Source organism: Amblyraja radiata, chromosome 34 (assembly GCF_010909765.2).
Source record: "Amblyraja radiata isolate CabotCenter1 chromosome 34, sAmbRad1.1.pri, whole genome shotgun sequence".
Classification (NCBI taxonomy): domain Eukaryota; kingdom Metazoa; phylum Chordata; class Chondrichthyes; order Rajiformes; family Rajidae; genus Amblyraja; species Amblyraja radiata.
Genome location: NC_045989.1, coordinates 25,485,917 through 25,504,896, shown reverse-complemented (window position 1 = coordinate 25,504,896; position 18,980 = coordinate 25,485,917). Strand labels below are relative to the sequence as shown.

The 18,980-nt window shown below is 44.5% G+C and overlaps 1 protein-coding gene across 1 annotated transcript in view; it reads right to left on the bottom strand.

Moving 5' to 3' along the window:
• The window catches only part of LOC116991698 (ADAMTS-like protein 3), a 272,285-nt gene that overhangs the window by 200,647 nt on the left and 52,658 nt on the right, over positions 1-18,980 (bottom strand). The window lies entirely within an intron of this gene.

The window sequence follows — 18,980 nt, the reverse complement described above, 5'->3', positions numbered from 1 at the left end:
GGGAAAACGATTTGGACTGTCGACCCTATCTCCGCCCAATCTATCTCCCCTGACACTGCTGCCTAATTCTGCTCCTGTGACATATGAACTTATGAACTATTTCAACTTGCGCGGTGGTGCAGCGGTAGAGTTGCTGCCTTACAGCACTTGTAGTGCCGGAGACCCGGGTTTGACCCCGACTAAGGCTTCAGTCTGTACGGAGTTTGTACGTTCTCCCCCTGACCTGCGTGGGTTTTCTCTGAGATCTTCGGTTTCCTCCCACACTCCAAAGACGTACAGGTTTGTAGGTTAATTGGCTTGGTGTAAATGTAAAATTGTCCCTAGTGGGTGTAGGATACTGTAAAGGGCCTGTCCCACTTGCGCGTCATTTACACGACATCAGTTATGCGGCACGACGCACACGTCGTGACCCGCACGTGTTGCGCGCATGGTGCATGGTGACGTAGGCAGTGACGTAGGCGCGGTGCCCCAGGATTTTGGAATTCACAAAATCTTCATGCGCCACCTACGTGAGGCGCAAATGACGCCCAAGTGCGACAGGCCCGTAGGTTTGTGGGGATCTTTGGTCAGCACGGACTCTGTGGGCTGAAGGGCCTGGTTCCGCGCTGTATCTCTAAACTAAACTAAAGTTGAAATCATGTTGGGCTTGGACATTGTGAGCCAAAGGGCCTCTTCTCGTTGCTGTATCGAAGTTTGTTCTATGATTCAATGTTGGGCAAAAGGAAAACATTTGTTGCCCTCTCCAGACAAGTCCACAATGTTCAGCCTTCCCCACTAGACTGTACACATGGAGCTGAGCGAGTTTGCAAAAGGCTCAAGCTGAAATCAATAATCGCACCAGGGCTATCAAACTGCTCATTATATTAACAACCTGACATCTGTACACCATTTCTCTATTTTTGCAGCCAGTGGCACAACATAGACTCCTGTCTGCCTACAATAAGATATGTGGTTTCATGTAACGCTATTTGCAAGAGGCAGACAATTTTGGTTAATATCTCAGAGGTTCCAGTGTAGAGTAGGTACCACATGCATCAGTAGAAAGGCCAGGCAAAGACAATATCTTTAACAATCAGCTCCAAGTCTCAAATCTCCACTCTTCACAACATGTGGCAATTACTGTTTATGTTCTGTAACCTTCCTGCACTCAAATTACTCTCTGATTTATAAGAGGATCCTTCATTACATCTGTTGTACAGCTGCCTAAAGGCACAGTGCCCAAACACTAATCATTAACCATCTTGTTCTCATTTAAACATACCACACAAAGATGCTTCCATTTATTCAAATTATTAGGATACACAATTGTTATTTATAATATCAATGGCATAAATGCAAATTTAACTATACCATTAGTCAATAAATGCATTATTTAGTTTAAACAAATTGCAATAAGATAGTATAACGTGAGGGATTTTTTCTTTCATTTTGTAGCAGTATGTTGTGGTCTTAGTCCAAAAATAAAATCATTGATTTCCAGGTTAATTTCTTCATGGAACAAGTTTATGACATAGATTGGCATCCCAAAATGTGGTTGGTTTTCTATGTTAGCTTGCAGTCAGCGTTTCATGTTGGTGTAACTAATATGCCACAGATACTATAATCACAAAATCACAGGCTAATCGAGGAACAATGCCTGCACGGGGTATTTTAGAGGAATTCAGGTGCTTGCTCCCTGTGAATTTATGTCCATTAAAGGTAATTGATGGAGAATCAGGTGAGGTCTGTGCCCAGATTCCTCACACACTCTCCCAGCGAGCAGGGCTCCATGCCACGCGATCCAATTTGTAGAATCCATCTTCTGGTCTATCCGCGGCATGCTGGAGGGAGGTATCAAAGCTGAATAACAAACTTAGAAACAAAGAACTGCAGATGCTAGTTCATACCAAAGAGAGACACAAAGTGCTGGAGTAACTCAGCGGGTCAGGCAGCGTTGCTGGAGAAAAAGGATGGGCGACAATTTGGGTCGGGGTCCTACTTCAGACTTCTGTAGGAAGGTCCTGACCGGAAACATTGCCTATCCTTTAATCCCAGGGCTGGAGAGGAGGGGGGGAGGGGAGTGAGAAAAGACCAGGCGCAATCAAGGCCGACCAATAGGTGCAGGAGTAGGCCATTCGGCCCTTCAAGTCAGCACCGCCATTCAACGTGATCATGGCTGATCATCCACAAATGACCTCAGGTGGGGCAGTGCCAGGACAGTCCATGGTCAGCCAGGGAAGGTGTGATCTCCACAGGGAAATAATATGGAGAACTGCGGAACTCCCCAACTAGGCCAGAGGGAGGGGGCAAGTTACAGAAGACAATTAACCTACAAACCTGTATGTGTTTGGAGTGTGGGAGGAAACCGGTGCTCCCGTAGAAAACCAACGCAGTCACGGGGAGAACGTACAAACACCGTACAGACAGCACCCGTGGTCAGGGTGGAACCCGGGTCTCTGGCGCTGTGAGGCAGCAACTCTACCACTGCGCCACCGTGCCGAACATTCTTTCAGATGATTCTTCACACTGGATGTTTTCAAGAGAGAAACCAAATTTCATTTGAACTTCATGTGAGGTTCAAATGACAAATAAACGGTATTGTATTGTATTGTATTATTGTATTGTAGATGTCACAAACCCAGTGAACTCAGGAGGGGGCGGGGGGTGGGGAATTTCAGAGGTGCCGGCTTTTAGTTGAGGCTTTAAATCAAGGCTTAGTCTGCATAAACAGGAAATATCCCATAGCATTGATTTGAAAAAACAACAAGGGAATTATCCCCAGTTTCCCAGCCAACAGTTATACCTCATTAATACCTCAGATTAGGAAAAGGGGAAGTACAACGAGACCTGGGTGTCCTTGTACATCAGTCACTGAAAGTAAGCATGCAGGTACAGCAGGTAGTGAAGAATGTGAATGGCATGCTGGCCTTCAGAACGAGAGGATTTGAATATAGGAGCAAAGAGGTCCTTCTGCAGTTGTACAGGGCCCTGGTGAGACCACACCTGGAGTATTGTGTACAGTTTTGGTCTCCTAATTTGAGGAAGGACATTCTTGCTATTGAGAGAGTGCAGCGTAGGATCACAAGGTTAATTCCTGGGATGGCGGGATTGTCATATGATGAAAAAATGGAACGACTGAGCTTGTATTCACTGGAATTTTGAAGGATGAGAGGGATTGTTATTGGAAAATATATACAAAATTATTCTCCCCATATCCCTTGACTCCGCTATCTTTAAGAGCTCTATCTAACTCTCTCTTGAAAGCATCCAGAGAATTGGCTTCCACTGCCTTCTGAGGCAGAGAATTCCACAGATTCACAACTCTGCATGAAAAGGTTTTTCCTCATCTCTGCACCCAGAGGAGGCCAAATCACTGGATGTTTTCAAGAGAGTTAGATATAGCTCTCAGGGCTAGCGGAATCAAGGGATATGAGGAGAAAACATGAACAGGGTACTAATTGTGGATGATCAGCCATGTTCACATTGAATGGCGGTGCTGGCTCGAATGGCTGAATGGCCTACTCCTGCACCTATTGTCTATGTTTCTCATTCCACATCACTAAAACAGACAAACAGCTGACTTATTACACCAGTGTACCTCCTCCACAGTCACAGTGACTACACATAGTACACTGTGGGAAATCCTGAGGCTGTAAAAATGTGATATCTAAATGCAAGTCTTTGCTTATCTTTAACTGAATGTGCTAAGATCGATTTGTTTAGTTACACTGGACTTCTTTGCCATTTCAATGTTTCCATTGAATGGAAAATGGGCAAAGCAGCAAGAACAATACGAACTCAAACTGGATCCAGATGAAGCCCATACACAACATGCAACTTCATGTCTACACCAGTATCATCACAGTGTCAAATGGAGAAGATGTTTTTTCTCAGAGAATATGCACATTCACCAGTTGCTTTTCCCATTTAAACATGATCTAACACAGCTCAAATCTCGAGTGACACCATCAATACTATATTTTGTTTCACAAGCGGCACCATGGAGGAAGAATTTTTTCGAAACCTACAGTCCTTCAAATAAAAGTTCGCACCACGGGAATAGCTGGGGCAAAACCAAGAGTCTCCAGTCCACTTTCAAATTAAGTACAACTCGGTAAGAAGTGTGTTTAGTTGAAGGTTTGTTCTGTCGAAAATGAAAGCCATCAGTGTTCTGTATCTGGGACATTGTCCCACTTTTATTACACATTCCTTCTTCAAACGTTCCTGCTTCTTGGATCGTTGCAAAGTCAGTTTGGTTCACACTGCAGTGTCTCCAATCAGTTGACTGTAGTTTAGTTCAGTTGATTATTGTCATGTGTATCGTGGCACAGTGAAATCCAGTGTTATCCAGTCAAAGAAAACACTGGGGCCCAGAGGTAGAGTTGCTGCCTCACCGTGCCAGAGACCCGGGTTCAATCCTGACTATGTATGCTGTGTGTTTGTACGTTCTCCCTGTGACTGTGTGGGCTTCCTCTGGGTGCTCCGGTTCCCCCCCACACTCCAAAGACATGCAGGTTTGTAGGTTAATTGGCTTCTGTAAATTGTCCCCAGTGTGTGGGATAGAATTAGTGTCTGGGTGACCTCAGTGGGCCGAAGGGCCTGTTTCCACGCTGTATCACCAACTAAACCACAAACTTAACTACACTCTCATATAACCATATAACAATTACAGCACGGAAACAGGCCATCTCGGCCTTTCTAGTCCGTGCCGAACACTTATTCTCCCCTAGTCCTATCCACCTCACTCAGACCATAACCCTCCATTCCTTTCCCGTCCATATACCTATCCAATTTATTTTTAAATGATAAAATCGAACCTGCCTCCACCACTTCCACTGGAAGCTCATTCCACACAGCTACCACTCTCTGAGTAAAGAAGTTCCCCCTCATGTTACCCCTAAACTTCTGTCCCTTAATTCTCAAGTCATGTCCTCTTGTTTGAATCTTCCCTAATGGGAAAAGCTTATCCACGTCAACTCTATCAAGTCCCTCCTTAACCTTCTGCGCTCTCCCACTAGTGGAAACATCCTCTCCACATCCACTCTATCCAGGCCTTTCACTATAGGGCAGAGTCACTGTAGGTGTAGGACTGCAGGTGCACCAGCTGCTCCTAAAAGTGGAATGGAGAATGTGGGCATCAACTTGCTGCCTCAAGCACGCCAGGCAAGAGCTCAGACATTCGAGAGAACTCCCCATAATCTATGAAGTGACATGACTGAAGCTCTGTGAATTATAAATTAAAATTAAATTAAATTTCTTTATTTATATAGCACATTTTTAGTCAACTTGCATTGACCCCAAAGTGCTTCACATAATTACATCCACACACACAGGCAAAGGTGGGTGAAGTGTCTTGCCCAAGGACACAACGACAGTATGCACTCCAAGCGGGATTCGAACCAGCTACCTTCCGGTTGCCAGCCGAACACTTAGCCCATTGTGTAATCTGTCGTCCCACTATACTTCACTCCGGGACGCTCTTTCATAGATTGACTGCACGTTTCAAATATGTAGGTAGGAACTGCAGATGCTGGTTTATACCGAACGGAGACACAAAATGCTGGAGTAACTCAGCGGGACAGGCAGCGTCTCTGGAGAGAAGGAATGGGTGACGTTTCAAATAATTCACCAGACACCAAGCTTCAAGGTGTCGCCATTGACTGGAAGGCAACTCGTGAGATCCTGAGATCATGAAAGATTGCCAGAGTGAAAGATACAGCACGACAATAGACAATAGGTGCAGGATTAGGCCATTCGGCCCTTCGAGCCAGCACCGCCATTCAATGTGATCATGGCTGATCATCCCCAATCAGTACCCTGTTCCTGCCTTCTCTGCATATCCCCTGACTCCGCTATCTTTAAGAGCCCTGTCTAGCTCTCTCTTGAAAGCATCCAGAGAACCTGCCTCCACCGCCCACTGTGTCTACATTGATCAACATTCACCCATTGGTTCTATGTTATTCCACATTCACATCCACTCCCTACTCGCTAGGGGCAATGGCAGAGTTGACCATTAACCTACAAACCCGCACATATTCTGAATGTGGGAGGAAACCACAGGAAGCCCAGGCAGTGCCCACGTACAGAGAGCCGTAGAGCTCCTGCCTCACGAACAATGAGCAAACTCCGTACAGACAGGATCGAAGCTGAGTGTCTGGCGTTGTGAGGCAGGAGGTGTCTGTGTCACTGTGGCACCCCCTACTTCAAAGACAGCCAAGGACATCAAGCAGGCACTGCGAATACTGAACTAACCCGACCACAAGTTACAGATCTTAGTGTCGTCAGACAAAAAGCAGTTGCTTTATCACCAAGGCCAAATGTAGCGAGCAAGTTCTATTTGTGTACTCTTCCCCCTCCTCTATTTCTGCACCATTTCCTGCTTCCTTTCTCGGTCTCCTTTCTCACGATGTTTGCTTTCACAGGCTCCCTGGTGATTGGATTTATTCTCTTATCTTGTTGGAAAATCAGTCCAAGCAAGTGACAACAAGCGAGCTAACATTCGAGACCCAGGCACACAGTATTCATAGGATTCACCAAAGGCATTTGCAAAGAACAGGTAATCATTTAACTTTACTAATTGGAGTTAATTATCAGCAGGATTGATGGAACTGTCTCAATTCTCTAATGACCTGTCGTTTCATCTCGACTACTGAACGGCAGGAACTCCGAGCCAAAGCCATACCTTAGAAGATTGTTCTTGGAGTTCCTCTCCTACACTGTTAAAAAAAAAGTGTAATGCCCCTGTCCCACTTGAGGAAACCTGAACGGAAACCTCTGGAGACTTTGCGCCCCACCCAAGGTTTCTGTGCGGTTCCCGGAGGTTTTTGTCAGTCTCCCTACCTGCTTCCACTACCTGCAACCTCCAGCAACCACCTGCAACCTCCGGGAACCGCAAGGAAACCTTGGGTGGGGCGCAAAGTCTCCAGAGGTTTCTGTTCAGGTTTCCTAAGTGGGACAGGCGCATTAGATCCTTTTTGGTGCAAAGAGTCTCATCTAACTATGTTAACTTCAGCATGGTTGCGGGCACTCTCAAGTCGAGGGGTGTGGGATCAAGTTAAAACAATCCCAATAGAGGTTAGCTCTGGGGAAATGCAACACCATCATAATTACTGGTTTTCAACTGAGATTTCACATAGAAGCCAAGACTGGCCTCCCTGCTGGACCTGAAGTATCCAGTTATGAATAACATGAAGGGAATTCTCAGCGCTCTCTGATACAACACTTTTCTCTCACTCAACATAAGTAAAAATAAGTTAGTAGTACCATACAGCACAAAAACAGGCCCTTCAGCCCAGTTTGTCCATGTTGCCCCGCTGAGTTACTCCAGCTTTTTGTGTAAGAAAGAACTGCAGATGCTGGAAAGATCGAAGGTAGACAAAAATGCTGGAGAAACTCAGCGGGTGAGGCAGCATCTATGGAGCGGAGTAGGTGACGTTTTGGGTTGAGACCCTTCTTCTGACAGCCAGCACCGCCATTCAATATGATCACATGGCTGATCATCTAAAATCAGTACCCCGTTCCTGCTTTTTCCCCATATCCTTTGATTCCTTTAGCCCTAAGAACTAAATCTAACTCGTACCGCACTCTGTGGGCTCTAGGTCACACGAGTGTGAATTGACACCAGGAAAGTGAAATGGTTTTGAACAGCTTCCAATCTAATATTTCATCAGTGAGACTAAGATTATTCATCCAGTGAATTGGCCTCCACTGCCTACTGTTGCAGAGAATTCCACAGATTCACAACTCTCTAGGTGAAAAAGCTTTTCCTCATCTCAGTCCTAAATGGCCGACCCCTTATTCTTAAACTGTGACCCCTGGTTCTGGACTCACTTAAGATTTGGAACATTTTTCCTGCATCCAGCCTGTCCAATCCTTTAAGAATTTTATATGGGTGACATTTTAGGTTGAGATCTTTGGTTTCTTCCCATACTTCAAAGACGTACAGGTATGTAGGGTTAATTGGCTTGGTATAAATGTAAAATTGTCCCTAGTGTGAGTAGGATAGTGTTAGTGCGTGGGGATCGCTGGTCGGCACGGACTCGATGGGCCGAATGGCCTGTTTCCATGCCACATCTCTAAACTAAACTAACATGGAAACAGAGAAACATAGAAAATAGGTGCAGGAGTAGGCCATTCGGCCCTTCGAGCCTGTACCGCCATTCAATATGATCATGGCTGATCATCCAACTCAGTATCCTGTACCTGCCTTCTCTCCATACCCCCTGATCCCTTTAGCCACAAGGGCCACATCTAACTCCCTCTTAAATATAGCCAATGAACTGGCCTCAACTACCTTCTGCAGTAGAGAATTCCACAGATTCACCACTCTCTGTGTGAAAAAAGTTTTCCTCATCTCGGTCCTAAAAGACTTCCCCCTTATCCTTAAACTGTGACCCCTTGTTCTGTACTTCCCCAACATCGGGAACAATCTTCCTGCATCTAGCCTGTCCAACCCCTTAAGAATTTTGTAAGTTTCTATAAGATCCCCCCTCAATCTTCTAAATTCTAGCGAGTACAAACCGAGTCTATCCAGTATGCTGGTTCATGTAGACTTATCAAGCAGCAGTTAATTTTGGTACAAAATGCCCGGACATGGTTCATGATGATGTTGGCCAGTGTTGGGCACCAGGACCCGAGGATCCACAGAAAGTAGCAATGCTGAAGTTATTCAAAACAAACCAGCCAATGCTGGAAATACTCAGTAGGTCAGGCACCGTGCAGAGAGAGAAACAATTCATGTTAACTTTGCAAACTCGAGAGAGTTTCACTCTCCACATGGTGCCTGACCTGCTGAGTATTTCCAGAAACATGACTTCAGTCAAGATAAAGCAAAGTCTTTAATGTCCTTGAGTTTTTCACGTTGCAGAATAATCTCCAACATATTGTCAGCAGCAGCCATCACATCTTCTGGATGTCTTTCTTCACTTTTGTCCAATAAAATCTTCACATGTGAATCAAAATAAATTGCTCACATTCCAGACTCTTCCACCAAACAATAACATCGCAGGTACATCAAAGCAGCAGCAGAAGTCCATCCCTCAAAGATGGAAACCATGACCTACAAGCCTGGGTGAGTCATCCCATCATCGTCAGCCCATGGACTTCAGTGGCCAACAATATGTAATAAATATCACCAATTATGTCCATGGCGTAATCTTTCTGTCTCTCCACAAAGATGCTGCTTCAAAACACTTTCACTGGTGGCACAGTGGTAGAGTTGCTGCCCTTCAGTGCCAGAGACCCGGGTTCGATCCCGGCTACGGGTGCTGTCTGCACGGAGTTTGTACTTTCTCCACGTGACTTCCTGGATTTTCACCGAGAACTTTGGTTTCCTCCCACACTCCAAAGGTTAATTAGCTTGGTATAAATGTAAAAATTGTCCCTCGTGTCGGATAGTGTTAGTGAGCAGGAATCGCTGGTCGGTGCATAAACACACATTTTCAGAATGACTATGCTCACATTTCCAATGAACTGTCCACCCCCCCCCCCCCCCCCCCCCAAAATTAACAGATCAGCCATCATTTTTATTTTGTAAATGGCCCGTAATTAACTCTCTGAAGTTTGTTAAGATTTCAACCAGAGGTCCTTGCCAACTTCACTGATCACAGCAGAGTGTGGTTCAGGATACGCAGCTCAACTTGGTAATGCTTAACTTGGATGAACTGGTCAAGGATTGTCACTTGTAATCACTGTCCAGTGACAATCTTCGATGAAACGCACTGTACAAATTGTGCAGAATTAATTTAGCTTTCAAGCCCCATGAGCTGAATAACATGCCTCACAAATGCCTACTGTACTCGAAAATAACATTCACACAATAAATAAATCTGGTGATTCTAAAAAGGATAAGGCATCCATCGTTGGACCATTTGTTACTATCTGAGATACATTTGGCTAACGTAGTCTACTGTCTTCCTGTAAACATTAGCCCTTCTGACATGGAACATTCAGTACAGCAGGGTATGTTCTTTAGATTTTCAAAAGAATGTAAATGCCATTTTCTTCATTAAAAAGGAACAAAGTTGCAGATTGAGGTTGCTATGGCTTGGAAATAGAATGGGGCACACAATTGAGCAGTGTGTGGAAAACCAAAATTAGAAATTCCCAGTGTAAGTAAATGCCTGCATAATTGCAGCTCATTTGAATGCAAGGCTAATGTACATTTGTCGTGCGTGGAAGAGAACATAGGTTTGGCAGCGCTATAGTTATGAAAAAATTCATTCTGAAGGATTGAGATATGTCTGCACTCCCTTCAGTTCATAAGCAGTGGCACGGTGGCGCAGCGGTAGAGTTGCTGGTTCAATCCTGACTACGGGTGATGTCCGTACGGAGTTTGTACATTCACCCCGTGACCTGCGTGGGTTTTCTCTGAGATCTCCAGTTTCCTCCCACACTCCAAAGACGTACAGGTTTGTTGAGTAATTGGCTTGGTGTAAATGTAAATTGTCCCCAGTGTGTGTAGGATAGTGTTAATGTGTGGGGATCGCTGGTCAGTACGGACTCGGTGGGCCGAAGGGCCTGTTTCCTCGCTGTATCTCTAAAACTAAAACTAATAAACTAAAAATGAGCTTTTCCACAAATCCGCTTGCCATTGCATGACTACACACAATAATTAACTGAAAATTATTTTTTACGTAAAGAGTGTATTATCTTGCAGTACATGTGCCCTCTTGATTCTTTAATGTGGACAGCTTGAATGTAATCATGTCTAGTCTACTTTGACTAGATAGCACACAACAAAAGCTTGACGCTGTACTTCGGCACGCATGACAATAATGAATTAAACCAAACTAAATGTTTAAACTAAACGTTTATCGCATCAGTATTCTGCATTCTTCTTTGTTTGGTAGTGTGAAATGTCCCCTACAACTCTCACCAACTTCTACAGATGCACCATAGAGAGCATTTTATCGGGATGCATCACAGACTGGTTTGGGAACAGCTCCATCCAAGACCCGCAAGAAATTGCAGCGAATTATGTTTGCAGCCCAGACCATTGCACAAACCAGCCTCCCTTCCATTGACTCCATCTACACCTCACGCTGCCTCGGCAAGGCCAGCAACATCATCAAGGACCAGTCTCACCCCGGTCACTCCCTCAACTCCCCTCTCCCATCGGGCAAGAGGTACAGAAGTGTGAAAATGCACACCTCCAGATTCAAGGACAGTTTCTTCTCAGCTGTTATCAAGCAACTGAACCATCCCACCACAACCAGAGAGCGGTCCTGAACTACTATCTACCTCATTGGTGACCCTCGGTCTATTTTTGATCGAACTTTACTGGCTTGCAGTAATCGTTAGTCCCTTATTCCCTTATCTTGTGTCTATGCACTGTGAATGGCTCGATTGTCATCATGTATAGTCTTTCCGCTGACTGGATAGTCAAATAAAATAAAAGCTGATCCCTGCACCTCGGTACAAGTGACAATAAACTAAACTGAACAGAAATCTTGCCAAGAGAGTCTCACATCAATATTTTGCAATAATATTAAACAAATCATTCATATTGGATTTTATTCCAAGGCACTTTTCGTTCCACAATACTCCACAGACATGACCTCCATGATAATAATAAAACAGTTTCAATAGTTTTACAACAAGTTCACAATTTATATTCTATAAAAGGCTTCAAATATCTGGCATCAGACAGACCATAAACAGCTAATATTTTACTTGATTACATCCAAAAAAAAATGATGCCATGATATGATTTTGGAAGTAAAATCAGGAGGTCATGCCCAAAATGTGTTTTTATTTCAGTCAAAGGATTGAACACCGTGTTCAGCAATAAAATGGCACATCTTTAACTGGCAATTTGTGTTCTTTCCCAATCTGACATGTTTATTTCATACATAGTGAGGCTTGACACAACTTTTGATAGTGTAAATGTGATAGGGTGCGTTAAGTCAGCATAAGAATGTGTGTGTATCTTTCTCTCTGTGTCTCTGTCTGTGTGTTTCTCTCTGCGTGTGTGTGTGTGCACCTCTGTGTGTGTGTGTCTGTGTGGGTCTGCGTGTGTTTGTCTGTCTACATGTCTGTGTGTGTGCGTGTGTCAGAGTGAATGTGCATGCACCTGTGTTTGTGCCTGTGTGTGTGTGTGTGTGTGTGTGTGTGTGTGTGTGTGTGTGTGTGTGTGTGTGTGTGTGTGTGTGTGTGTGTGTATGTCTGCGTGTGTGCATCAGTGTGGGTGTGCGCCCGTCTGTGTGTGCGTGTCTGCGTGTATGTATGCGTGTGTCAGAGTGGGTGCGCATGCGTGTGCACCTCTGTGTGGGTGTGTGGGAGTGGGTGAGCGTGCATATCTCAGAGTGGGTGTACATGCGTGTACACCTTTGTGTATGCGCGTGAGTGTGTGCACGTGAGTGTGCCTGTGCCTCTGTCAGTCATAGAGTCTGGGTCATACAGCACGGAAACAGGCCCTTCGGCCCAACGTTTCAATGCCGACTATGATGCATCTATACTAGTCCCACCTGCCTGCGTTTGGCCCATATCCCTCCAAACATTTCCTATCCATGCACCTGCCCAAAGGTTTTTAAATATTGTTTTAGCACCTGCCATAATTGGACCATACAGGCGTCACGTGTCGACATGTGTTGGTCGTGTCCCGAAACATCACTTATCCACCTTCTCCAGAGATGCAGCCTGACCTGCTGTGTTACTCCAGCACTCTGCACCTGTGTCACGGGGTGACGCCTGTTTGGTCGTGAGTAGTTGCCCAAAGAGTCGTACCTTTTTCTGGTCGCCGCTGGATTTTCAACATGTTGAAAATTTTCGGTGACCTGCTGAGACTATGACGGGTGCCGGCAGTTGCCGAAAAAAATCGCTTAAGTGGGACAGGCCCTTAATCCTCACTGTATCTTTCTCAATGGAACTGTCAAAGCTGAAGCAAAAGTACAAATTCAAATACAAGACAAAAATGAAAATTGGATATAAATTGTTAATTTCTTGCGACTGATTTCACATTTTTGAGAAACAATTGTTTGGATAATCCTCAGGATTTTCCTTTATTGTCCTGTCTGTAATAATCCTCAACACATTTTACTATCTTTGTCAGAGGTTTAATCATTTAGAGAAAAAAAAAAATCTGTTACAACAATGTTTTGGTGTACCGCCTGCTTTCATCATATTTAAGGGTGCTTTCATTTGACTTTTATGGGTTCCTTGACTATTTAAATTTCAAGCAGCTGTTTTCTGCTGAACCAAGAGAAAATTCCACTCAATCGCAACCGCAAATTTTGTCAAAAAAATAATTAAAACCCGATACAGTTCCTGAAATATTAGGCTAAAAACTGCAGGCACTGAAAACGTGTTATATAATCACGTCACCTCTTTCAGCTGGCTTGATAACTTCAATCAAGAATTATTTGGGATTTTGCGTTGCTGGTGATTGTTATCCATGTTTTGTTCCCTGCTCAAGACATTTTGCACTTTTATTCTGACACCTAAATCAAAAGAGGCGATGGTGTTCCTTTTAATGGATCACATTATCATATTTGAATAATTTATGGATTATTGCCCAGGAATTTTTTATTTTTTTTGTTACAATGGATAGCACGGTGGCGCAGCGGTAGAGTTGCTGCCTTACAGCGCCAGCGACCCGGGTTCGATCCTGGCTACGGGTGATGTCTGTACGTACTCCCCGTGACCTGCGTGGGTTTTCTCCAAGAACTTTGGTTTCCTCCCACACTCCAAAGACGTACAGGTATGTAGGTTAATTGGCTTGGTAGAAATGTAGAAATTGTTCCTAGTGTACGATGGTGTTAGTGTGTAGGGATCACTGGTTAGTGCGGACTCGGTGGGCCGAAGGGCCTGTTTTCGCGCTGTATCTCTAAACATAAAGTGGTTGTTGAATTGACAATAATCACTACATCTGAGACTAACAAAAATTAAAGGCGTCTTCAACTACTTTGTGCCGGTGATATGGAACATGGCTACTCGACAATCAATTGCTAAATAAAACCTGCCATACATCCCTGCACATTCTTGGTTGCATTCATTTTCAGGATCCATACATCCCTCATTAATGAAGGAACATCAAGCGTGATTCTGTTCCTTGTTATTCAATGTTAGTTAATCCTTGAAGATGTAACATGCCTGATGTGTTCAATCTGCTGAAAGTTAAAGTTACAATGGAAATTTATTTTTCATTTTATGCATGGAACCATATTTAGGCAAGGAATTGTCCCAGAATAGGCAAAGTGATATTGGTAGATGCAGCAGGTACCTAGGTTACCATGGGACACACAGTGCTGGAGTAACTCAGCGAGTCAGGCAGTACTGTCCTGTAACATCACTTATCCATGTTCTCCAGAGATGCAGCCTGACCTGCTGTGTTACTCCAGCACTCTGCAGCTTAGGACTTTGGAGATACAGTGCAGAAACAGGTTCTTTAGACCATGCCGACCAACGATCCCCGTGCACTAACACTATCCCATACACACTAGAGACAATTTTACTGAAGCTAATTAACCTACAAACCTGTACGTCTTTGTAGTGTGGTAAGAAACCGGAGCACCCAGAGAAAACCCACATGGTCCCAGGGAGAATGTGCAAACTCTGTACAGGCAGATTCCGTAGTCAGGCTCAAACCCAGGTCTCTGGCACTGAGAGGCAGCAACTCCTCCACTGGGCCACCACGCCACACCAGTGTCCTACTGTGTAAACCAGCATCTGCAGTTCTTGGTTTCTCCATACTCTACCATGATGGGCTTAGCATGCAACTGGGATCCAATATTCCACCGACACTTTTGATTTGGTGATTGTACCTAAAACACACTTCATAACAACTTGGTGAAAACAGCTTCTTTCTGAATGTAGATACAAGAAACTGCAGTTGCTCAAAACACAAAGTGCTGGAAGAACTCAGCAGGCCAGGCAGCAGCTGTGGAAGGGGTGGGTAGGCAACGTTTCAAGTCAGGATCCAACACTCCTAGATGTGGTGATGAAATGGAACCACATGGTCATGAAGTAAAGGCTTCTTAATCAGTCTTACAGTTATTTTATTATTCTTTTTGAATGTGCAAATGAGCCAAGATTAAACGCAAATGAAGCAAAAGATTGCATAGCGACAGATTTTCACACATTAACTGATCTAAACAGATGACTAATTGACATTTGCAGAAACATCTGGGGACAAACTCGAAGCAGAGAGAAAGCTGGCAGGTTCGTGTGTGTTGGACACGCCACGAAACGGCCTTTGGCTGAATCGGAATCTCACAGGATAGATTCAGGAAGAGAGCTGGAAGTGTTCTGCCAAAGATGAGACGCAGGCCAATGGCATCAGGTTTTAATTACCAAAGCTAGCCTCCAACCTCTCCAAGATGTGGTCATGTGCTGGGCCGCCACAGTCATTATGAGTGGACTTCTTAATCAGCGTTACAGTCCGTCTGAAGAAGGTTCTCGACCCAAAACGTCACCCATTCCTTCTCTCCAGAGATGCTGCCTGTCCTGCTGAGTTACTCCAGCTTTGTCTTTATCTTTGGTGTAAACCTAGCATTTGATGTATTCCTTCCTACACACTTACAGCCAGTTATATTTATTATCTCTTAGTTTAGCTTGGGAACAGAGAATATAGAAACAAAGAACTGCAGAACTGGTTTATATTAAAGATAGACTCAAGGTACTGGAGTAATTCAGTAATTTAGGCTGCACCTTATAGACTGAAACAGTGTGGAAACAGGCCCAACTTGCCCACACCGGCCAACATGTCCCACATACACTAGTCCCACCTGCCTGCGTTTGGCCCACATCTCTCTAAACCTGTCCTATCCATGTACCTGTCTAAATGTTTCTTAAATGTTGAATGGGCAACATTCCTTGTTCTCCAGAGATGTTGCCTGACCCACTGAATTACTCCAGAACAGTGTCTATATTCAGCATGGAAACAGGCCCTTCAGCCCATCTGTGTCCACACCGACCATCTGTTCACACTCATTCCCCGTTATCTCAATGTTGCATCCACTCCCTGCACACTTAGGGGCAATTTTACATCTGCCAATTAATCCACAAACACGCACGTCTTTGGGATGCGAGAGGAAACTGGAGCACCCACACGGTCACAGGGAAAACGTGCAAACTCCACAAAGAAGTCAGGAATGAACCTGGGTCTCCACACTGAGAGGCAGCGGCTCTGCCAGCTACTTGCAGTATTCTTGAATCTTTCAGTTATCAAGTTATGTGGGGAGAAAGCCGGAACGGGTAACTGATTGTGGATGATCAGCCATGATCACAGTGAATGGCAATGCTGGCTCGAGGGGCCGAATGGCCTACTCCTGCACCTATTTTCTGATTCCACATTTGTCTGATGTATGGCCTCTCAGTCTCTATTTGGACACCCCTTCTTTTGACACTTAACCTGACAAGCCAACTGGAGATTGATCTGTAGCCCTGGAAGGGACGGGCAGGGTTGATGTGATGGACTTCAGCCATAATGGAGAAAATAATCTCCCACATTAGGTGAAGTTAACATTTACTAAAGTGCCTACAGATGCAAAATGCATGAAACCTTTTTATAGCATCATGCACAACCAAGACATGTACCATGGCCCTTGTATTCAGAGCTGTAACTGTATCAACATGCAAAACCAGGTTGCCACACACTGATAGACCACCCAGCAACTATCAACAAATAATATTTGTAGAGGTTTTTCATGTCAAGAGGGAGGAGATAGTGCAAGATTTAATAAGTATTCAATTACCAATAAAGATAATTTCCCACTTGGATCCATGGAGGCTGAAAACAAAACTCTTTTGTTCATTGATAGAAAGCCAAATAGATATGAATGTGGCTTAGGTTCACCAGCTGTAGGCAGGCAGGAAGTATAGACCCATGCATGATCTTTGGTTGAAGTACAACAATTAATAATAAATATCACAGACACTCAAAACACACAGAATAATACTTCAGATATACTCATTAGAGAATTAAAGATACCCTTAAAAGCTAGGCTCATGGGGTGGCACGGTGGCGCAGTGGTAGAGTTGCTGCCTCACAGCGCCAGAGACACAGGTTTAATCACGACCATAGGTGCTGTCTGTACGGAGTTTGCACATTCTCCCCATGACCTGCGTGGGTTTTCTCTGGGTGACAATAGACAATAGGTGCAGGAGTAGGCCATTCGGCCCTTCGAGCCAGCACTGCCATTCAATGTGATCATGGCTGATCATCCCCAATCAGTACCCCGTTCCTGCATTATTCCCATATCCCCCGACTCCGGTATTTTTAAGAGCCCTATCTAGCTCTCTTGAAAGTATCCAGAGAACCTGCCTCCTCTGCCTTCTGAGGCAGAGAATTCCACAGACTCACCACTCTCTGTGAGAAAAAGTGTTTCCTCGTCTCTGTTCTAAATGGTTTCACCTTATTCTTAAACTGTGGCCCCTGGTTCTGGACTCCCCCAACATTGGAACATGTTTCCTGCTTCTAGCGTGTTCAAAACCTTAATAATCTTATATGTTTCAATAAGATCCCATCTCATCCTTCTAAACTCCAGAGTGTACAAGCCCAGCCGCTCCATTTTCTCAGCATATAACAGTCCCGCCATCCCGGGAATTAACCTTGTAAACCTACGCTGCACTCCCTCAATAACAAGAATGTCCTTCCTCAAATTAGGGGACCAAATTTGAGGTGCTCCGGTTTCCTCCGACACTCCAAGTTTGTAGGTTAATCGGCTTGGTATTAATGTAAATTATCCCTCGTGGGTGTAGGACAGTGTGGCGGGATCGCTGGTCAGCACGGGCTCGGTGGGGCCGAAGGGGCTGTTTCTGCGTTGTATTTCTAAACTAAACTAAACCACCACCTGAAACAAGCCAGCATATTCTAATCTACAAAGGCCTGTCCCAAGCACCAATTAAATGCAGAGTAACCTGAACCTGTTCAGTTAACAATAATTACACCTGTATTATTAGAGGGGTGTGATTATTTCATCTTAATTATATAATGCAAGGTAAAATAAGTTTATTTGGATAAAACAATCAGCCATTGTGTTGTGGTCATAGCTATGCATGGCCTGGTACAATTACAATAAACATTAGTGATCGAGAGGTTGTGCATTGGTCAACTTGGTCAACAGTCAGATGACATTAGTTTTGTTTATTTTTATTCTAGAGAAACAGCGCTGCAAGCAGGCCCTTCGGCTGACCGAGTCTGCACCGACCAGCGATCCCCGCACATTGACACTACCCTACACACTAGGGTCAATGTACATTAGGGCCGATTAGCCCACAAACCTGTACGTCTTTGGAGTGTGGGAGGAAACCGAAGATCTCGGAGAAAACCCACGCAGGTCACGGGGAGAGCGTACAAACTACACACATACAGCACCCGTAGTCGGGTTCGAACCCGGGTCTCCGGCATTGTAAGCCAGCAACTCTACCACTGCGCAAGTGTGGCTGACTAATAGGTGTGACATATATGATAGTCGTTTTTTTTGCAACGCTTTAAGCATTTTCCACAGTGAATTTTCGGTCCATGCAGGAATTCTCTGCTGTAAATTCTTTTGAACGGTTGACTAGCTGTTGCATTTGCTCAATTAAGCCTCGACTGTAAAAGCCAAGAAGCTTGCATACTCGAACAACTATAAACCACTTCACCAATGCAGTCTGACACACACTAAATACAAATTGAAATTAACAATAAAATGAATACATAGTACATACTATATTATTCCTCAATATAACTTCAACAATTCAATAATTTCAGCTTTCAATAATTGTATTTGTTTTATTGAATTCTTTCACAAATCTCTCTATGCCCAGGGGCGGCACCGTGGTGCAACAGTAGAGACCCGGGTTTGATCCTGATCCTGTACGGAGTTTGTACGTTCTCCCCGTGACCTGCGTGGGTTTTCTCTGAGATCTTCGGTTTCCTCTCACACTCCAAAGATGTACAGGTTTGTAGGTTAATTGGCTTGGAATAATTGTAAATTGTCCCAGTGTGTACAGGATAGTGTTAATGTGCGGGGATCACTGGTCGGCACGGACTTGATGGGCCGAGGGGCCTGTTTCCG